Consider the following 25,173-nt stretch of genomic DNA (forward strand, 5'->3'; position numbering starts at 1 on the left):
CACAGAGGCATTGCAGAAAAACGTTGACAGAGAATAAGTTCGTATTATAAATGGCATAAAAGATTGGTGCAGATTTGTTTTTATAATCAAGGGGAAGTGACTTATTTGTTTTTTCACATAAAAACAAGAGAGGAGAATTGCATTAGTTTCATGAATTAAAATTTTAATAATAGAAGTCGTTACTTAATATTTTTATTAAAATTATAAGTCATTTATTTTATTTAAAACAAACAATCTGACTCGAGTAATATAAGGATAATTTAACTGTTGTATAAAATTAAATATGTTTAATTTATTTTTTAAACGAAGTGGCTGGTGACGAGTTGGTGAGATATATCGACGAATTTTTCAAATATTTAGTTTATTTCATATCAGACAGAAACTCCCTAATGGGGTGCATCTTGATATTTAAAATAAAGAGAAAGTGATTTATTGTTTTTTCACATAAAAATTGGGTGCACGTTCATTTTTAAAATCCAGAGAAAGTGATTTATTGGTTTTTTACATAAAAATCAGAGAGGGGATATTTATTAGTTTTTTGAATTAAAAATTTTAAAAATAAAAGTCGTTTCCTAATATTTTTATTTAAAATGATGTTAATTGTTTCATTAGAAAACAACCAGCCACAATTAAGCTAATGACGATTTTATCATTTAATTGTTTTATAAAATTAAATAGCTTTTTTAAATGATTAATAAAACATATATTCACAATTTTTTAATATTAATTTTATTTTATATTAAAATTTACATCAAAAATTATAATTGATTTAAATTAAAAATACACTATTTAATTTAATTCAGATAGGTATATAGATATATATAGTGTTATATAATAGAGTTGTATTTTATTATTTATTAGTACAATCATATTTATTAATGTGGTTGATGTATGCCAATAGACTTATATCAACCAGATTAATAATTATTATGTGTATTTTTTTTAAAACAAATTATTTATGATTATTAATAACTATATAAATAACAACAACGATATTCTTATATATTTATATATTGGTTATTATTTGATATTATAATAATAATATTAATTGATAAAAATATTAATAATATTAATTAATAATAAGAATAATAATAATAATATATTGTTTTGTTATTATAAAAATATAATATAATAATACTTATAATTATAATAATAATAGTAATAGTAGTAGTAGTAATAGTAGTAACAATAATATTATTATTATTATAAGATATTGTTCTTCTCCCAAGGTGCCCATTTGATCTTGATAAGCAATTTAGACTTTTTAAACATTATGAAACTTTTCAGTTTCATAATCTTTGTTGCAATACTGATCTTCCTAGCCTTTTACAATGTCAAAATTATAGTGAGAGCATAGGAATAAAATCTTAAATCAAACTAAATAATTTGTTTCTTTAGGTCCGATAGACCAAAGCTTCCTATCAATGGACGTTAACCATCGTCATCAATAATATAATATAATTATTATTATAATAATATATTAACTCATAATAATATTAGTGATACTAATTAACAATAATAATCCTAATAATAATTATTATTTTAGCAAATGTGGTTGATATACCCATAAAGATTCATTTCTATAATAAAAAATACGATAATAATAATAATAATAATTTATTACTCATTTTTTATAATGTTAAATAAATAATTACTTATTTTATTAAAAATAAATAGATTTTACTATTATTTTTAGAAAAAATATAAATATTTGTATTTTCATTTGTATTTGCATTTTATATGCTATAATAATAATAATAATAATTTACTAAAATCCAGAATAAATAATAGTAAAATAGTTCATTATTGTTAAACAATAATAATATTTATTTACTTAAATATTGGTAAATAGTAATAATATGAATATTAATTAAATAAATAATAACAATAATAATTAACTCATTTGTACATAATAATAATTAATAATGTAAATAGTTAATAATAGTAATTAATTATTTGTCACAATATGATGTTGGATCATGGTTGACTGTGGTTGACCATGGTTTAGTTTCATATGGAGACAATCTTTGTCACAAAGCGACATTTAAGCATGCTTGACCATGCTTGACTATCATTCACCATGTTTGACCCAAAGGAATAAGAAACCCTTGGGATTAATACTAAAATCCCAAGATTGACCATGGTTGTCCATGATTGACCATGGTTGACCATGTTTGATTCTATAAAATATGGTTGACCGTCATCAATAAACCTAAGGGATTTATATTATAAACCCAAGGGAATAATAAACCTAAGGGATAACAATTATAAACCCAAGGGATAATAAACCCTAACATTAATATTATAAACCCTAAAATAAACATGGTTGACCATGGTTGATTTCCATATAGAGACAATCGTTGTCACAATCCAACATTGGACTATGGTTAACCATGGTTGACCATGATTGCTTTTCATATTGAGACAATCTTTGTTAGAACACAACGTTAGACCATGGTTGACCATGGTTGATTTCCATATCCAACCTTGTTTGGGCATGGTTGAACATCGTTGGTTATGATTGACCATGGTTGAAAATGATTAATATTATAAACTCAATGCATTGATATTATAAACCGAAGGGATTAATACTAAAACCCGAAGGGATTATGAACCCAAGGGAATAATATTAAACCCAAGGGACTAATATTATAAAACTAACAACTATAAACTCTAAGATAAAGATTATAAAGACTAATATAAACATGATTGACCATTTTTTATTTTCATATGGAGATAATCCTTATCATAATTCGATGTTGGACCAGGCTTGACCATGGTTGACATCATAATAAACCATGGTTGAGTGTGGAATAATAAACCCAACTGATTGATATTTTAAACCCAAAGGAACAATAAACCCAAGGGATTAATATAAAACCCCAAGGGTTGATTTCCATATAGAGACAATCCTTGTCACAATGCAACATTGGACCATGGTTAACCATGGTTGACCATGATTGATTTTCATATCGAGACAATATTTGTTAGAACACAATGATGGACCATAGTTGAGCATGGTTAATTTTCATATCCATACAATTTGAACATTGAACATGGTTGGCTATGATGGACAATGGTTTACCATGATTAATATTTATAAACCCAATCGATTGATATTATAAACCCAAGGGAATAACAAACCCAAGGGTTTAATACTAAAATCCAAAGGGATTATGAACCTAAGGGAATAAGATTAAACCCAAGGGACTAATATTATAAACCCAGCGTATGTAAACCCTAAGTTAAATATTATGAAAACTAAAATAAACATGATTGACCATGGTTGATTTTCATATTGAGACAATCCTTATCACAATGGCATGTTCGACCATAGTTGACCTTGGTTAATTTTCATATCCACAGAGTCTTTGTCACAATGCGACGTTGGACCATGGTTGATCATGAGACAGTCCTTATCACAATGCCATGTTGGAACATGGTTAATTTCCATATCCACACAATCTTTGTCACAATGCCACATTGGACCATGGTTGATCATGGTTGATTTTCATATCGAGACAAGTTTTGTCAAAACGCAATGTTCAAACATGTTTGACCACGATTGACCATGGTTGACAATGTTTGATCATATAAAACATGTTTGACTGTCATCAACCATCATTGACCATGGTTGACGATGATTGTCCATGATTGTCCTTGACTTTTATACATAGACATTTTTTGTCATAATGTAAGATCTCAGCATGATTGACCATGGTTGACCATGGTTGGTTATCGTTGACCATGGTTGACCATGATTGATATTATAAACCTAAGGGATTGATATTATGAACCCAAGGGATACATAAACCACAGGGATTAATACTAAAACCCAAAGGGATTATGAATCGAAGGGAATAATATTGAACCCAAGGGACTAATATTATAAACCCAATATTCGTAAACCATAATATAAATATTAAAAACACTAAAATAAACATGGTTTATTTTCATGGTGAGACAATCCATGTCACAATGCGAAATTCAACCATGGTTTATCATTGTTGGCTATGATTGGAAATGGTTGGTCACGATTGATATTATAGACCTAAGAGAATAATAAACCCAAGGAATTGATATTATAAAACCAAAGAATAATAAACCCAATGGAATAGTATTAAACCCAAGGGAGTAATATTATAAACCCAAGGTATAAAAACCCTTAGATAAATATTAAAAATTCTAAAATAAACAAGGTTGAGCACGATTGATTTACATATTGAGACAATCCTTGTCACAATGCAATTTCAGACCATGGTTGATCATGGTTAAACATGGTTGTTTATTGTTGACCATTGTTGAATAATATTAAACCCTAGGAATATGAACCCTTAGATCAATAAACTGGAAGGATTGATATTATAAACACAAGGGAATAATAAACCTAAGGGATAAAATTATAAACCTAACACATATAAACCCTAACATGACTATTATAAACCCTAAAAAAACATGGTTGACCATTGTTGATTTCCATACTAGATTAATATATTTTGATATTGACATAATCATAAATAGTTAGACAAATATTTAACACTTAATATCAGTGTTTTATAAACCCAAGGGATTACAAACCCTAGTCATTAATATTATAAAACCAAATGATTAATAAATGCAAGGGATCAATATACCCAAGGAATCCATAAACCCAACAAACTAATATTAAAAATCCAAACGATTAATAAACCTTAGGAATTAATATTTTAAGCTGAGGGGATTAATAAAACCAAGAGATTAAATGATAAAGCAAAGGAATTATTAATATTATAAACTTGAAGAACGAAAAATCCTAAGCATTAGATATTATAAACCCAAGGGATAAAAAATTGCATGGATCAATATTAAACATATAAGGGATTAATAAAGATTAGGAATTAATATTTTATACCCAAAGGATTGATAAACCCATATGACTATGAATATTATAAACCCAACAGGTTAATAAACATAAGGGATAAACATTGTAAGCCTAGGGGATTAATATTAAACCTTAGGAGTATTATTTAAGCCTTAATATTGGGGATTAATAAACCCAAGGGATTAAATGATAAACCCAAGGAATTATTAATATTATAAAATTAAAGAACAAATAAACCTAAGCATTTAATATTATAAACCCAAGGGAAATAGTAAACCCAACAAAATAATATTATAAACACAAAGAATGAATAAATCCAAGTGATTAATAAACCCGAGGAATCAATAAACTCAACAAACCAATATAAAAACCAATGAGAGTAATAAACCCTAAGAATTAATATTTTAAACTCAAGGGATTAATAAACCAAAGAGATTATTAACATTATAAACCCAAGGAACTAATAAACCCAACCGTTTAATATTATAAACCCAAGAGAAAAAATTATAAACCTTAGGGATCAAAAAATGCAAGGGATCAATATTAAAAACATAAAGGATTGATATTTTAAACTCAATGGATTAATATTATAAATCCAAGTTGTTTAAACCCCGCGATAAATATTACAAATCGAAAAATTAATATCAATACCCTTCCTTAACCATTGTTGATTTTCATATTGAGACAAAATAAACATGGTTTATTTTCATGGTGAGACAATCCTTGTCACAATGTGACATTCAACCATGGTTGACAATAGTTGACTATGATTGACAATGGTTGACCATGATTAATATTATAATCCTAAGAGAATAATAAATCTAAGGGTTTGATATTATAAAACCAAAGGAATCATAAACCCAAGGGATTACTACTAAAGCCCCAAGGAATTTTGAACCCAAGGGAATAATATTAAAAAAGGAGTTATATTATAAACCCAACGTATAAGAACCCTTATATAAATATTAAAATTACTAAAATAAACATGGTTGACCACGATTGATTTTCATATTGAGACAATCCTTGTCACAATGCAATGTTGGACTATGGTTAATCATGGTCAAACATGGTTGTTTATTGTTGACCATTGTTGAATAATATTAAACCCTACGAATATGAACCCTTAGATCAATAAACCGAAAAGATTGATAATATAAACCCAAGGGAATAATAAACCTAAGGGATAAAAATTATAAACCCAATGCATATAAACCCTAACATGGCTATTATAAACCCTAAAATAAACATGGTTGACCATTGTTGATTTCCATATTAGATTAATCTATTGTGATATTGACATAATCATAAATATTTGGAACAATATTTAACCCTTAATATTGGGGTTTCATAAAACCAGGTGATTATTAATATTACAAATACAGGAGATCAACAAACCCAAGACATTAATATTATAAAAACAAATGATTAATAAATGCAAGGGATCAATATAACCAAGGAATCAATAAACCCAACGAGTTAATATTAAAAACCCAAACGATTAATAAACCTTAGGAATTAATATTTTAAGCTCATGCCATTAATAAAACCAAGGGATTAAATGATAAACCAAAGGAATTATTAACATTAAACACTTGAAGAATGAAAAAACCCGAGCATTTGATATTATTAACCTAAGGGAAAAATATTAGAAACCAAAGGGATAAAAAATTGGAAGGGATCAATATTAAGAACAAAATGGATTAATAAATCTTAGGAATTAATATTTTAAACCCAAAGCATTTATCAACCCACATGACTATGAATATTATAAACCCAAGGGATCAATAAACCCTAGGGATTGTTAATATTATGAAACCAACAAGTTAATAAATTGAAGGGATAAACACTGTAAACGTAAGGGATTATTATTAAACCTTAGGACTATTATTTAAACCTTAATATTGGGGATGATTAAATCCAAGGGATTAAATGATAAACACAAGGAATTATTAATACTATAAACTTAAAGAACAAATAAACCTAATCATGTAATATTATAAACCCAAGGAAATAGTAAACCGAAGGGAAATAGTAAACCCAACAAAATAATATTATAAACGCAAAGGATTAATAAATCCAAGCGATTAATTATATACGGGAGAACATAGTGATGGCGGTTTAACTTTGAAGGTCTGAACCAGTGTTACAACCTCGGTATCTCACTGATACGAAACCTGGAGGAGGGTAGTGCTGTGCTCACTGAGCTGCGCAGGCATGGGCAAGCCTTGGACCAACAAATGAGGAGAGTGAGGTCCAATGAGACCCCTTCATACAAACAAGTAATGCTGGAGAAAGGAAAAGCCCCACTGGAAGGGGTGAAGATTTTGGGCTCGGAGAATGTAGCCCGGGATGGACCAGGAAGAAGGAAGAAGATGGGTGGGCAGACCAAGGAGGCCCAAATACACAAACCCATAAATGACATCAGAAGTCTCGAAGGAAAAAATAAAGGACACCCCGATCCCAGCAAGGAACCACAAGAAGCAGAAGACGAAAACAAACATAAGGAAGATGAAGGTGGTCAACCCCAACTCAATACAGATCTGGAAGAATCGGGAACCACGGGGAAGAGATCAATGAACCTAGGGCACTGCAAACCCAAAACAACAAAAATTTTGCGGGTCATCATTACAGATCTAGAAATGCAAGCTTACAAGGACCATATGTCAATACACGCGATTATTTGTAAGTTCATGGGCTTCTGCCCAACAAAAAAAGCTCTTTGCCTGTGGATCAAACAATAGTGTAAACCAAAAGGAGATATCAGACTCCACCTAGGAGCCAAAGGCTTATTCACGATAGTCTTTGCTAACCTAGAGGACATGGATTTAATTTTTGAAGGCGGTCCATACTTTTACACCTCAGCAGGCCTCTACATGAGACCATGGAAACCCAATTTTGCACTGGAATAGGAAACTTTCAAGCATGTACTTGTGTGGATACGACTCTTTTCACTCCCCATTGACTATTGGAGACCTGCAGCATTAGAGAAAATAGGCAACAAGCTAGGAACCTTCATCAAAGCTTTGGAGGCCACAATGCAAAAAAGGTATACATCTTGTGCATGAAGCTGTGTTGAAATGGATGTATCAGGTGACCTACATGAGGGTCTGTGGTTAGAATTCATAGATGAAGACTTCTTCCAAGCTATAGACTACGAACAAATCCCATTTCGATGTCGGAAATGCCACGAAAATGGCCCTTTATTTCGGGAATGACCTTTGAACAAGAAAAATGAGAAAGGCATAGAAAATATCAGCCAGCCTCAGGAAGGTTTCACTCATCTGAATGGAAAACACCGAGCCAATAGGAAGCACAACTCCAAATCAAGTATCTCTACCAAAAGCAATCTCAATGATTTTGAAGCTCTTGGATCTGAATAGGAAGTTGTAGTAGACCAATAGGATCTTATCCCTCACATGGAAGTCCAAGATGCTCCAATTGCACAAAACCTTGATTCACATCCCCTTCCTTCAAATGTGGCCTCTCAAAAATCAAGAAGCATCATACGACTCTGAAGGAGATGCAGAAATGATAGCTAATGAAACAGGAATAGAGGACTTGGACCTCAGTGAAACTCTAGAAAAGGAAGGCATGGATTTAGTTTACATGGTAGAGTAGTAGAAACAAAAAGGAATGGATTTCATTCCAGAGGAGGGAAGTTGCAAGAGTGAATTCGTTGTTCTTAGAAAGACAAGATACTGAATTGTTAATGAAGAAACGAGGTGTAAGCGCCACAAAGGGATTGGGCGTTAAGGCCCTAGGTCTACAACCGCATATCAATGCCAAGCATAAGAACAAGAGAGGCCGAAGATCAAACAATGAAGCACTTCAAGAGCTGGGTCAAATGCTCCTCAATTCAGGTAAGATGAAAGCCCTCAAGGCTTTTACACAGTCCTCTTAAAATTTTTGTTTATCTATGAAAATTCTCTCATGGAATTCTCGAGGGCTAAATAGCCAAAGAAAAAAAAGACTTTTAAGAAAGAAAGTTAGAAATGAAAACCCTGATATGATTTTCCTATATGAAACTAAATGATAAAATCAAAAGATGCAAGGACTAAGCAGAAGTCTAAGGAAAAGTATGGAATACATGGAAGTGGAAGGAAATGTAAAGGAGGGAGGCCTAGCCACTTTCTGCAATCCCCATATCCTCCATCTCATTACAACAGAAGCGTACAGATCCTTTATATCTCTGGAAATGCAAATCATAGGAAACCCAAATTCTTACCTGTCTACTAATGTTTATATCCCCCAAAAAGCTGGAGGATAAGATGGAACTGCTAGATCGCCTCTCTAAATTGAAAAATAGATATCCCATAGCCAAATCCATTTATGGAGGAGACTTTAACATGATAACCTCGCTAGCCAAAAAGAGAGGGGGAATAAGAATGCTCAATAGGGATGCAGATGCATTCAACAACTTTATCAAAAATGCCAAGCTAGTGGATGTTCTCCCTAAAAACGGACTCCATACTTGGTACAATAAGATAGGAGGAGATAGGCAGATAGCCTCAAGACTTGACCGCTTTCTCATAACAGAAGACACAATTCTTCAAGGAGTCAATGTAGAAACTGATATCATCCCTAGTGGAGGTTCGAATCACTGGCTCATCACCCTTGAAGCTGCTTTCCTTGGAACACCAAATAACAAACCCTTTAGGTTTGAAAATTTTTGGTGAAGCCACCCGGATTTCAATTCCAGGATTAGTCAATGGTGGCAGGAAGATCTAAACATCAGGGGAACTAGAATTTTTAGATTCCATGCTAAACTGAAGCACCTTAAATACCGCTTGAAGTCTTGGAATCAAGAGGTCTTTGGTGATATCTTCAGAGACAAAAAGGATTTGGAAGAGAAATTGACAGAAATCCATACAGAATGGATCCACGGGAACATTACACAGGAAGTGATCAATAATGAACAAATCCTCATGAAGAGGTGGAAAGAAAGGTGTCAGCAGGAAGAAACCATATGGAAACAAAAATCTCACATTCAATGGCTCAAAGAGGGGGAAAATACCATGTTCTTCCATTGCTTGAGCATAGACTATAGGAGTGCCAACAAGATCACATGACTGAAGGATGGCCATGGTACCTCCCTCAAATCTCATCAGGACATCTCTTCCCTCCTCACAGACCACTTCAGCCACATAGCAATAGAACTTAATTCTGATAGGGAGGAATCCATTAAATAAATCATGGAATCCATCCCAAGAATGATAACAGAGGATCAAAATGAGTCTTTACATCACCCTGTTACTATGGAGGAGGTAGAAGAAGTAGTAAAAGAAAAGCCCAATGGGAAAGCACCAGGACCGGATGGTTTTACCATTGACTTTTACAAAGTCAATTGGGAAATTATTCGCATGGAAGTTTGGGAGGTGGTGGAAGATTCCCGTAGATCCACCACTATCCTCAAATCCCTAAATTCCACTTTCATTGCCCTTATTCCCAAACAGGAGGCAGTTAGCACCCCTTCAAAATTTCAACCTATTGCTCTTTGTAACGTTTTCTATAACATCATCTCAAAAGTGATAGCCAATAGATTAAAGGCAATCCTTCCCAAAATTATCTCACAGGAGCAATCTGGCTATGTGGAGGGTAGACAGATTATGGATAATATCCTTCTAGCTCAGGAAATGGTCCACACTCTTCAATCGAGGAAGAAAGCAGGAATGATTATTCAGTTGGACCTCTCAAAGGCCTACAACAATGTTAACTGGAAATATCTCCAAGCCATTTTAGAAGCCTTTGGTTTTGCTCTGCACTGGATCAACTAGATTCTGGCCCTTATCAAGTCTCCCATGTTCTCAATCCTGGTCAATGGAGCTCCATCCTCTCCTTTCAAACCTTCAAGGGGTATTTATCAAGGGGATCCAATCTCCCCTCTTATTTTTGTTATTCTCATGGAAGGCCTAATCCAAACCATCAAATATGCCAAGGAAAGAAACCTCATTTAGGGCCTCCAGCCTGTGTCTCATTGCCTAGCCACAACTCACGAACAATTTGTAGATGATAACATGCTCCATGGTACGCCTACCATTAGGGAAACTCAAGGATTTAAAACTGTTCCTGACCTTTTCAGCAAGGCCTCTGGAATGGACCTAAATCTGGACAAATCATCCATTTTCTTTTTCAACACCCATTCAGCTATTCATAGAAACCTCACTAAAATCCTTGGGTTTAGGATAAGAAGCCTTCCCTCCAGATACGTTGGTATCCCTCTCACTGATAAGCCTTGGCTAAAGCTCCACTGGGAGAAGTTGCTCTCTCACATTGAAGATTGAAGCAAACTATGGACTAGCATGGTCCTCAACTCTGCAGGTCGGCTAGTCCTTACCAAGGTTGTCCTTCAAGCCATCCCTCACTACATGCCCTCCATCCTTCTCGGCCCCAAAGGAGTTCTCCAAAAAATGAGAGACTTACAAAGAGCATTCATGTGGTCTGGAAACTCAGCTAAACAACAATGGGCTCTTGTGGTGTGGGAGAAACTATGCAAGCCCAAGGTCTGGGGGCTCTAGGCCTTCAAAACCCGGAAAGTGTCAACAAAGCCTGCGGGGCCAAACTCTGGTGGAGGTGGATTAAGGAACCCAGACTTCCTTGGGCAAAGATCTGGAAAGCCAAGTATGCTGACAATTGGAACCCTCAGAACATTATTCGAATGGATAATCCCCTAGTTGGTTCACCCATTTGGAATTTGGCTAGAGCCAATCGACACCTCATTCAGTAGCACTACTTCTGGGAAATTCGTAATGGTGATACAACTCTATTTTGGGACGATGCCTGGCAGCAACTTCCCAAACTTGGGAATCCCGGCTTTCTCCCTTTGCAGAACAGGTATGAGGAACAGGGAAAGATTAAGGTCAACCAGTACTGGAAAGACCATGAAGCAGACCAGCATTGGAGACAGTGGGACAATAGTAGCATTCCTCAGGCTAGTGATCTGGATAACCTTCTCCTATCACTGCATTCAAGCCTGGAAAAAAGGAAAATCCGATTTTCGCAGGAAGCAGATCAACTAAGATGGGGCAACCTCGAAGGTGGAATCTTCAATCTAAAGGAGGCCAGATACTATCTAGAGAACAGGAACCAGGAGGAGAAGGTAAATTGGCACAACAACGTCTGGGATGCAGACCTTTGGCCGAAAATAAAAACCTTCCTATGGCTGGTAATGAACCGCAAGATCCTAACCTGGGAAAACTTGCGAAAAAGAGGCTTTACAGGACCATTTAGATGCCCTCTATGCGAAAATGCAGAGGAAACAATAAATCATCTATTAAACAGCTATGAATGGACCAACACATTGTGGATCTGGATGGAGCACATCTTTCAACAATCAGACAGAATCAGGGATTCAATTCAAGACAGTATAGCAAATTGGAGAACAAACTACTCCAGTTGCAACTTAGTAAACACTTTATGGAAACTGAGCCCAAGTTTTATAATCTGGTCAACTTGGAAAGAAAGTAATAGAAGGATATTTCAAAAGGAGTCACGACAGTTAAACGACATTAAAACAACCATAATACAGAACATGCGTGAGACCACCCTTAACCGATGTAAAGCTGATCAGAAGCTCAAACCTTCAGCTAAGGACGTGCAAATTCTTCAAATTTTTGGTATAGTGGCAGCAAATTACCCCATCTCTCAGGTGCAACATCTACAACCCGCTACGTCCCTTCCCTCCTGGCAACCTCCTCCACCAGGTTTTCTTAAATTAAATTTTGACGGGGCCTCCCGGGGCAACCCTGACCCAGTCGACCTTGGAGGGGCTATTCGAAACTATAGAGGTAAAATTCTTCACATTTTTAGTCGGTCAATGGGTGAAACAACCAATAATGAGGCTGAATTCACGGCTCTGGAATAGGGATTACAAATACTAATTAGACTAAGAATAGGGGTGACGGTAGTGGAAGGTGATTCTCTCCTCGCCATAAATGCAGCAAGAAGATTACAGACAGGCACCCGGATTGAAAAGGTCACGAAAATTGGAGGTTGGCACAGGTAACAAAACTAATAGCTCAACACCTCTCAGCTCTCGACGTGATTATCCTAAAAGTGATCTGGAGGACTGTGAATGTGTTGACAGACCAACTTGCAAATCACGTGGTGGACCATTGTAATAATAGTCAGGACACTTTTTGGCAAAACGTGGAGCATGGGAGCCTTAGGAACTCATGCCATCAGATTTCTATGAGGGATAGTAAGAGCTGGTCAGCAAGACGGGAAGGTTCGAATGCAATGGATCATCATTAATCCATGAGGCTAGACATTTTGGTAAATGCCTAGTCCAACCTCTGTGAAATGCTTCATGATTTGTGTCAAATCCAAGGAGGAAAATGAAGCTAGACCAAGCGAAGCAATCAATACAGCAGCTGCAAATTCCAGCTAGTGATCCTCCAAATTGAAACTTCTGTTTATGCAGGTTTTGATGATGCATTTTTCTTATGTGTTTATCACCTTTGGCATTATGGAATTTTGATCCTTGTTTACTAATGGCAGCCTTGTATTAGCTAGCCATTCCTCTGTTTTTAGCGTTGGTCCAATCATAGCTCTTTGGTTACTTCCTAGTTCAAGGAACATAGGGTAGGCTCTAAGATGTTTGTAAGAATTTCCTTGTGACACTGATTGGTCTGCATTTCCCTCCTTCTGGAAATGGCAAACCTTTTTGTAACTCTATGTAATTTTGTTATCTAATATACATCTGTTGATTTAAAAAAAAAAAAAAAAAAAAAAAAACAAAAAAAAAAATGATTAATAAACCTGTGGAATTAATAAACCCAACAAACCAATACAAAAACCGAAGAGATTAATAAAACCTAAGAATTAATATTTAAAACTCAAGCGATTAATAAACCAAAGGGATTATTAATATTATAAACCCATGGAACTGATAAACCAAACCGTTTAATTTTATAAACCCAATGAATTAGTGAACCCAAGGGATAAATATTAAAAACCTAAGGGATGAATAAGCAAAAGGGATCGATATTAATAAACCCAGGGGATAAAATGATAAACCAAGGGAATTATTGGTATTATAAACTCAAACAAAAAATAAACCCAAGGGTTTAATATTATAAACCAAAGAGAAAAATATCATAAACCTATAGGAATAAAAAAATGCAGGGATCAATATTAAAAACAGAAAGGATTGATATTTTAATCCTAATAGAATAATATTAGAAATCAAAGTTGTTAAAACCTGACGAGAAATATTATAAATCGAAAAATAAATATGAATGACCATCCTTAACCATCATTTATTTTCATATTGAGAAAATCTTTGTAACAATGCGATGTTGGACCATGGTTGACGATGATTCAAGATGGTTTATTATGTTTTTCATCTCAGGACAATCTTCGTTATACCGCAACATTCGACAATGCTCATGATGATTGGTTTTGAAAGTGAGAGAATATATGTCATATTAAATATTTTAAAACCCCTAAGTCCTAAACCCATGGCATCAATATTATAAACATAAATAATGCTATAACACAAAATAATAATAATAAACATAAACCACAACCAATATAAGAACCACATTGTAAACCATTAAGACATCAATACATAAAATTAATATGAATACATTAATAATAATACACTATAAAGAATTAAAACATGATAAATCATCATCACATTAATAATAACACATTTATATCACTACATTATAAACAATAAATAAATTTTAAGCCATAAATACATTAATATCAATACATGAATGTATTAATAGTATAAATCTCAAGAATATTGATATAAACAACAAGAACATGAAAGCCCAACAATAATATTATAAACGTCAACAATATTTTCATTTATGAAAGACATGAACAAAGTGAAGGGACCCACACAAAAGACCAAAACAATTACAAATGCAAGAGAAAAAAATAAAATAGTAACACTTCCATTGGAGCAAAGGAACATAAATGAAAAAAACACATCTAAATTGCACACATTTGATTTAAAGAAGAAAAACATAATAGGACATTTTAAGACCAAATATATATAATTTTCTACATAACAACAACAACAAGAAAAAAAATTCAATTTCACCAACATTGCAATCACAGAAAGAACATTGAGTCTTAACATAGATTTTTTATTTTCTTTACATCAAACAATTCCACTACAAAATTCAACTTGCAACACTACATCAAAATTCATCTATGGATTAGCCTCTTCCAAAACACAACTAGAGCGATGGCAAAATTAGCACCAATTCAAATCAACAGGATAATCATCACGTACTTAACACATTCCAACCAATTCATTCTTGTTCTCCTCCCAGACTCCCTCTGCCGCATATGTAACAAGTATTTTACATGTGTTTTCGTTTCATCTAGCACACAAAGATTATCATCAATAAAACAAGTATGCAACCCATGCTTTCTATCAAACTTGTTCCGAAGATACGAAAGAAAACTTATCGCTCCAGCAATATTGCGCATTGTTCTAGAATAATAGATGACATCATTATTATCCATATCTACATTTGAAAGACAAAAAAACAAAAGCAAAATCAATAAAGACATGCACAAATAAATAGGCATACACATAGATAGATATATATACATAAAACATAACACCCCATTTTTATTTATGTTAAAAACTTAGTCTTATAATATTGCATGAAATAAAACAATCTAGTGTTACATGAACCAAATGATATAAAACTTTCTACAAATATAAGCCTCATTACAGAATACAATAGAAAAAATCATGGAAATCGAATAAAATCAGGGCCATATTCAAAAAATGAATATTGGCCACGGTGATGGCCAATATTTAAAACCTCCATATTTTCATTTCATGATGTAATATAAATCCACAATATTAATATCAATATGAACCAGATATAAAATTGATTTTGAATGGTTGGTTCATATGACTCGTTGTTTATGTCTGAATGGTCTGTTGCAAAGAAAAGAACAATAGCCACTAAAAAAAATAAAAATAAAAATTGAAGAACATGAAAAATGATGTAAACAACTTTCTCAAATATTAGTATGAATATGATGAATGTATTAATCTCATAAATATATGAAAAATATTATTATATTAAAAGTAAATCAAGAGGAAAATAAAAGAAATCCAAAAAACATACTATAAAAAAGGTCACAATGTTATTAATTGTATGTCATAGCGATATGGACTTCAATCGCTCCTCTTCTTTCTTCCTAATTGTAACATATGCACTATCTTTCATCTTAGCATAACGTTGAAAAGAGAAAGGAGGTGCAATGCGTAAAACATCTATCGAGTTCACTCTTCATATGGCTGTGAAGGCAAGGCCTTGCTGCTCTTTATTCCTGATATCAATTGACACTCGTTCTAAAGTCAATCCCTGTGACTTATGGATTGTAAGAGTCCATGCCATCTTCAAAGGAATTTTTTTTCGATTTCCGCCTATCACTCGTGTGACAGGCACAATGTTTGGATTTCTTGCATCAAATGGAACATCAACATACTTATCAAAAACAACAGTTGTGAACATTGGAAGTTGAGGTGGCTTAGAGGTAGGCGTATAAAATATATCCTTAACATAACCATGTACACCATTCACCAAGCCATATTCAACCCACAAATTTGATGTCAACATAACACACTGACCACGACACAACAAGCCATATTCAACCCACAAATTTGATGTCAACATAACACACTGACCATATGCCTATATACATATACATTACACATGGAAAGTGAAGCACCACATCATCATATTTTAGTGAAGTAGTAGATAAAACAAATATATAATAAGTGAATGTTTTAATTAATGTCAGATTTTATTGAGTTCTCAATGCCACTCCAAAAATTGTAAGTTTTTCTTGGAATGTGGTGAAATTTTGATAAAATTCCTTTATATAAACAATCCACAAACAAGGTTGTACCTTTTATGAAAGCTCATAAAAAGAAATAAATATTTTATAGGAGTTACAAAATGGTATCTGATCTCGGGTTTACAACACTCAAACCTATATGGGTATAAAATGGACAAAGAAAATAATTTAGAATAGCTAATAAGTTTGATTACCACTCTTACAAGTTAAATGGTTGAGGAAGGAGGAGAAATTTCACAGGGAAGCCATGAAGGGAGTGGGCATCAACAAGGTAAATAATCGAGTTGAGGGATATATATTGAAATACCAAAATCTAGGAATCAAGATATCAAATATATGTAGTTGGTCCTATTAGAAACAGTGAAAAGTATGCAAACCGAAAAAGAAGTAAAAAACTGATAATGAACTCCTACAAAGGATGCAAGAAGAGCAACATAAAATGTAAGAAGGACTACAAAGGATAAATGAATCATTGTTAAAAAGCATTCATGAGCAGACAAAATTGAAAAATAACAGGCATTCATGAAAATTATTTTTCTTTTTTTATTTAAAGTTCCTATTGTTAGGAAATCAATATGCAATAGAGATCATCTTTGTTTTCTCTAGCCTACCATGAGGGAAACTGAACCAGTGGAAAAACCTTAAATTGTCCAAAAACCATATATGAGCATTCAAAAAAGAATCAATATGCATTGAATTTTTGGACTTAAGACCTGTGTTGACAATCATAGAACCTGTAGTAGATAACTCTACATAACATCAAAAGATGAAACCAAAATAAAACTAGCAAATCATGTCAAAGGAGATGAGTCAATGGGGACCATTTCAATTTGATCATTGCATCTTGTTACAGATTCTATCTGGTCTAGAGTGAGGCCTAGTTGACCATCTTCTTGGTTCATACAATGGTCCTTAGCTTTCATTGATACAATGGTCCTTTGCTTCATTGTCATTAAAGAAAATTCTTCCCACCAATCTTTTCATTTTCTGGTAGACGTTATTTGTTTGTATATATTTGTTATGTCTACCACTAGAGTTCCCTATATTAGTAACCCAAGCAACTTCTTCTCTCACTACAATTGTCTTTGATTGGAAACTATAATCAACTCTAACAGTTTTATATACCTCCATTATCTTCACTTGCTGAGAGGGTAGAATTTGATTATGGAATTGATTAGTAGATGCTTTAGTGCATTGATACATTTGTGTGATTTCTCTTACTTCATAGTAACACACCCCATTGCAAATTCAAGAATACTTCGTTGGCATGGTGAAAAACCAGGGATACAAACTAGTCTAACAAAGAGAAAAGGAGGAAAAAGGGATGGCAAGGCTAACAAGAGCACCACCAAAGTAGTTAAGAGAACTATAAAAAAATAAAATCCTCTCCCATTATGGTTCAAAGGTGTTGAAGAACTTTCAAGGAAAAAGAGTCATGGAAGGATAAACACCAAAAGAGAGGGAAGGCTACATAGTTACAGATAGTTGTAGCCCATGAAATACCAGGAGAAAATAGCTAGGTCTAGAGGAAACCTAAGAAATGTATATCATATACAAAGCCTTACTGTCAAATAATACCCAATAAGAAACAAAACCATGACAGAGCCAAGAACCTGGGGATTACAAAGAAAACTGAGAAATCATAAGGGAAGATGGGAGTGAAGGTGGTAAAGTCCACAACATGGAGAAGGCCAAGCCCGAACAATGGAGAGTCATCTCCAATCATTTCTCATGGTGGAGGTCACATATCCATGTGCTACTATCAAGAGCTTTGGGAGGGGCGGATTTACAAATCCCCTCCCCTTGGTGCTAGGAAAGATGGCTAACATTTCCCACTCCATGTGTCACTCCTGTTCCCACCCCATCTAAGGCAATGTAAATATATTAACTTCATTAAATATAAGGTGATTCATTCTTAGTGCAAGGGTAAAATTTTTGATCATATATTAATGATACAAACTCAAGTTTAAAAAAAATACATCTCTGAAAAGACATCTATGAGAAGGAGATGGTGATATCAATTTTTTTTAAATTAAGGAAAGTGAAAATTTGATACCCATACCCTCAACAAGGTGCATAGCGAATTGGATATGTTATAGAGACAATTATGCATGTGCACCAACACATGCATGGTTAACATCCACAAATAGCATTTCTATTCCACCATTGAGGTATAACTACTAGATTAAAGAAGTTGGGTTGCATTTTTTAAACAACCATGTATCAAAATTTGTTAGTTTTCTTTGCATTTTTTTTCCATCTCATCAATAATGCAATCATGAACCAATAGTTCCTTATATATTAGATTGCAAATAGAATTTCCTTCTTATTTGGAGAATAGATATTAGAAATATTCCGATATATCTCCTTATAATTTTATGAAGAACTAGGAAATATAGTGGTGGAAGAATAAGACAACTAGGACATGGAACAACTATCCTCCACACCGTTTCCTCTATAAGTTTTTCTTGCAAGACATCAAGGAATGTTTCATAGAAAAAGAGGGATGTTTCATAAGAAATGTTTCTTGCAAGTTAAGGAAGGAGGTTTCTTAGAAATGTGATAACATTAGTTTCATTAGTGCTACTGAGAAATACCTCATCCAAAACATGAAAGATGTCATTTAAAACTTAATTTCATTTTAATATATTTTAGTAAAAAATTGTTTAGGATCCAAACAAATTATTTAAAAAATTACAACAATGACTCAATAGTTATAAACAAACAAATTATTTAAGAAGAATTACAACAATAACTCAATAATTATAAACAAGTTTAGATTTGTTGAAATAATAGATGGTAAAATAACATTTTTTTTCCATTTTCAAAAACATATTAAATTTATTGAATTGTCCATCCGTAAAAAATCTCTCCATCCCCCACAAAATCCCTAAATGTAACAACCATTAACCATATTACATAAAAATAAAAATAAAAATAAATATCATTACCCATTAATTTATACATTAATTCAAACCTTAACTTAAAAATATGAATCTCCATCCATATATATATATATATATATATATATATATATATATATATATATATATATACATCCACCACGTAAGTGGGTGCAATTCCAAGACATATCTAGTTAATTAATTTCGACATTGTTGCCCACAGTTGGCTCTGTCATACTGCGAGAGCTCGTATGATCCTCCACGAGGAAAATGGGTTTTTTCCCACATTGGAATTCAATGTTGGTTGTACACGAATCCACGCGGCTTGGTCTCTGGCGATTATGTGGTTGGCAATTGTCCTTCATTATGCTCCGGCTATGACAGGTGGTCTGTGTCTAGTCTGTCAATCAGGTCAATGCCATTCGACGATGATGAGGACTCTAGGACTATCCATTTACCCAACACCCTATTTCCCGCTGGTACATAGCTCATTTACATTCCATGGTTGAGGGTTTTGACTGCTCTGCGACCTTTCTCTCTTCCTTTCTCCATGGGTTCCTTGTCTCGACCTCCAATCTCTATGGCTCCGTCTATTCGACTACCATGGGGAGGTAATTCTGAACCCTTGTTGCCTGCGGACCTAGTTCTTTGCTCAGGTCATACTCTGTTTTTATTGAGAGTTGTTTCCGTGATTGGGATTAATGTATCCCTTTGCTAGTCAGGTTTAGAATCCAGCCCTTCAGGTGCTACGAGGAGTGGTGGTCATCCTCAATGGTATGAAGCAGGTAAGCCTTTAATACTGAAAAGGCTCTACAGTTCTTTATGTTTCTACATTCCTTAAGTTTTCCTAACCCTAGAAGGGATGTGATACGTAATTGGACGACCCCTAGGTGCGGCTTACCGAACTCAGGTAAGGTTGGCTTGTTCGAATATCTCATAGCAGTAATACAAGAATGATTCAGGTTCTTGATCATTTTTCTACTGTTTTCCAATGGTTTTGCAGGTATGGTTCTATTTTAATAGGAATGCCTTGAGGTTAACCCATTGGGTTTTCGACCATCATGTCTTCTCACAACTCTGCAACTGGTATAGGTTGGAACTCATCTTCCTGGCTTCTCTTGGTTAATCTGATGTGGTTTAGGTGACTCATGAATTTTTAAAGCACATAAAAGACTATGTTTAATTATGTCACACCTGAATTGTTTGTAGTGAATGATATTTCTAGACCTATGGATGTAAATGCTGGTTTTGTAATGTAATTATTTCTTTGTTTTAATTTTTTAACTCTTTGGGAGAGACAGAGAAGGGTCTCTTGGCCTTAACTTGGCTTTTAGACAAGAACTATGTTACTTATTAAGTTACGAATTTGGGTTTATATGATATTTTTACATAGTCTCATATATATATTTGTAAAGGTATGTTTCTAATATCCGTCTATTGAAATAACGGTATGTGTTTACGTAGTTTGGTTATGTCACTTGTGTTTAACTTGAAACACTTTATCTGCTTCGATTTTGGTTGACACACCTCTGCGAGAGGGTTATTATTGCTGAGAATTTTTCTACTTTTTCCTTATAATGTTTTCATTTGCATTATAGCACTAACCTCATGAATTGACATTTCTTGGTTGAAACCAGAGTTCACCTTAGGGTTTCATTATACCTTCTGTCGATTTCTGAGGGTTTGGTCTGTTCTTGACAAACGACCTCTTTTTCCTGTATCTAGCTTGCAAAGGAGGTAGAAAAGTTGACATGAGGACAAAATTTAGTTATTGTTGATATATGAGAGATTATACATATATTTTGATTGGTCCACAGTTAATAAATGTGATATTTCATTATCGATTTTCTCTTTATACTTTGCCGCATATTCATATGTATAATCTTGACAAGAAATATTGAGTGCAAGAGGTTTCATGCTTGATGCTTTTTTACATTTCTGAGTACTAATTCATATTTCTCTCTCCATATTACTAATTTTATTTTTTCATCCTTATCACTGAATATGACTATTTTACTAAAGCATCGTTATCGTTGAATATGAATGTTTTACTAATGCATATTTATCACTGAATATGATTGTTTTACTAATGCATCTTTATCACTAAATATGACTATTTTACTAATTCATATTTATCACTGAATATGTTTGTTTTGTTAATGCATCTTTATCACTGAATATGTTTGTTTTGCTAATGCATCTTTATCACTGAATATGAATGTTTAATCATACTCCTGGAAACAAATAATTTCTTACCATGTAACACCATCCTGTAAATATAGACTAGAATACTTATATGTTCCAAAATTGTAAATGGGTCAACCCAACTTTGTCTCGAAAGTCTCTCCTCCCAGCCTCGAGCCTGGCGATTATGTCTAGGCTCTCCCTCGAGCACTTTCTCTGTTCCACACCTGGATTTTATCCACTTACAGCTAGTGCCTTAGGCCTCAGCACTCCACGATCCAGCCTCAAGTCTTGCACTCAGATGATTGTCAATCAGTAACTTCCCATTGGTATCTATCTCCTAGCTACAGGATCATTTCTCTTCCCCCTTCTCTCCCTTTTCAGGGTAGGGGTGTAACTGTTTCTTTTAATCAAGAAAAACAGTTATATTATATTAACATGTCCAAATTCCTAATTAATCACAACTAGGTAACCACTTGTTATCTTGCTTTCCAACCTCAGTCAATGTCACAATGTAAAATAAATATAGTAAATCATAAAACCAAGTTTAATAACCATAGTAAATCTTTCCTGGAGCTTGGGGTGTTACATTTATGCCCCATTGTGAGAAACACCATCACTGGTGTTCTCTTCTCTCCTTTTTTTTTTGAATTTAAGAAAACAACACCGGATATGCTTCCTTCATAAATCCCTCTTCTTCCCAGGTGGCCTCATCCAGGCCAAAGTGCTCCCATTACACTTTAGCTTGGGTGATGACTCACTTATGCAAGGTGGTTCCTCTCTAATCGAGAATACGAAGAGGTTATGCCAGAAACTCTCCTTCTGATTTGACTTGAAAATACATAATTCACAGTGAGAATTCTCTTAAAGAAATAAAAATAAACAACATATATTCTCTTATATCCTTACCTGAATATTTTCCCAATTTATTATATGTTGTGGGTTGTACACATATTTTTTTAATAATGAACCGTGAAAGACGTTGTGGACCCAATGTGGCTTGGTAATGCAAGCTTATAGGCTATTGGTCCAATTCATTCCAAGACTTGAAAAGGTCCACAGTACCGAGGTTCTAGCTTAGCACAACCCCTCCATTGTAAGGAACCTTTTCGGGGCTTAACTCTTAGATACACATGATCTCCTGGTTGAAATTCTTTGTATGTCCTCTTTTTATCTACATAGTTTTCTCCCTATCTTGGGTAGCCCTTAGATTCTGTTGAACTTTCTTGATAGCTTCCTCCATCTCTGGTAGCATGTCTGGAACCAGTGCTAGCTGATTAACAAGGTTATCCTAGTCTACAAGTACTCTACACTTTCTTCCATATAACACCTCAAGAGGGCTCATGCCCAGTGATTCATGATGTCCATTGTTGTATGCAAATTCCACGAGGTGGAGGTAATCACCCCACTTATGTGGTTGTTGCAGTCCACGAGTACTCTGCACTTTCTTCCATATAACAGCTCAAGAGGGCTCATGCCTAGTGATTCATGATGTCCATTGTTGTATGAAAATTCCACGAGGTGGAGGTAATCCCACCACTTGTGTGGTTGTTGCATTACAAACATGCATAACATGTCCTCCAGCACTTGATTCACCCATTCAATTTTTCCATCCATTTGGGGATGGTAAGCTGTACTAAATTGGATCTGGGTGCCCAATCCTGAAAAGAGGGTTTTCCAGAATGTTGATGTAAATTTCCCGTCCCAGTCCAAATTACCACCTTGGGTATTCCATGCGGGTGAAACATTTCCCTCATAAGTATGTCTATGATTTCCATCATTTTGTAAGTGGACTTTACAAGTATGAAGTGTAGAGCTTTACTCAATTTTTCAACTACAACCATGATCGAATCCTGTTGCTTCCTGATGCGGGGCAGACCAGTGATGAAGTCCAATGATATGGTCTCTCATTTCCATTCTAGAATGGCAGTGGTTGTAACAAACCAATGGGATGCTAATGTTTTTCCTTCACTAATTGACAGTCCAAACATTTGGACAAGTATTTAGCAATATCCTTCCTTAATCTGGGCCAAAAATACCCTTTCTTGATGGTTGTTAAAAGTTTATGGTAACCTGGGTGGCCTGCACATGGTTTCCGATGAAACTCATCCATTATTAATTGTTTAACAGAGCTTTGGTTAGGAATATAAATTCTGTTTTTAAAGGTAAGGAGGTTATCAAGATTTATTTCGAAATCTAATTTTTCTCCTTTTAACAGAGCTTCCTTTGTTTGCTGCCAAAGAAAAGTGTATTCTAGATCTTTGACAGATGCCTCCTTTATAATTTCTGGAATGTTGGAGCGTGCTTGGCTGATCTGAACTTCATAAATACAATGTACCTTCCTACTCAATGCATCAACCACTCGATTTTCCTTCCCCTTAAGGTGCTTCATCTCAAAATCGAACTCACTTAAGAATGTCATCCACCTGGCTTGTTGATCGTTTAAGTTAGACTCATTGAAGAAGTTAGTGAGGTTGTTGTGATCTGTTGGCAGCAAGAATTTCTTCCCCAATAAGTAATGCTGCCATGTTTTAAGTGCATGCACTATCGCTGTTAGCTCCAGGTCATAAGCATAATATCTTTGTTCATATTCTTTCAATTTTCATGATTTGTAAGCAATAAATTTTCCTTCTTTTGTCAACACCCTACCAACACCCTCTTTACTTGCATCAATGCAAACTACAAAAGACTTTTCCAGATTTGCTACCTTTAGCATGGGTGCAGTGGTTAGTAGGTGTTTTAGTATTTCAAAACTCTGTTGACACTCTGTTGTCCATTGAAAGATGCACCATGTTTTTTGTAAGAAGGTCATAGGAAAAACAATTTTTTAAAATCCTTCAATGAACCGACGGTAGTACCCAGCCAAACCCAGGAAGGATCTGATATCAACGACATTCTTTGGGGCGGTCAATTCCATGATGGTTTTGATATTTTCCAGGTCTACCGTGATTCCTTCTACTGATATAACATGACCCAAGTATTGGATCTGACCTTTGAAAAAGTCACACTTGCTAAATTTGGCATATAATTGGTTCTCCCGTAAAATCTGTAGCACAATTCTCAAATGTTCCTTGTGCTCTTCCTGATTTTTTGAGTATATCAGAATGTCGTCAATAAATATTAGTACAAATTTATCGTGATAGGGCTAAAAAATACTGGACATCAAACTCATAAAAGTAGATGGGGCATTTGTAAGGCCAAATGGCAGCACTACAAACTCATAATGACCATAACGGGTTTGGAACGTAGTTTTGTAAATGTCTTCCTCCTTTCTCCATATTTTATGATAGCCTAATCTTAGATTGATTTTTGAAAATACTTTGGCAACCTACACTGGATCGAATAATCATCAATACGTGGCAAGAGATACTTATTTTTTATGGTCAC

Source organism: Pinus tabuliformis, chromosome 3_2 (assembly GCF_031772625.1).
Source record: "Pinus tabuliformis cultivar Carrire ecotype Pingquan chromosome 3_2, CPIR1, whole genome shotgun sequence".
NCBI classification, from domain to species: domain Eukaryota; kingdom Viridiplantae; phylum Streptophyta; class Pinopsida; order Pinales; family Pinaceae; genus Pinus; species Pinus tabuliformis.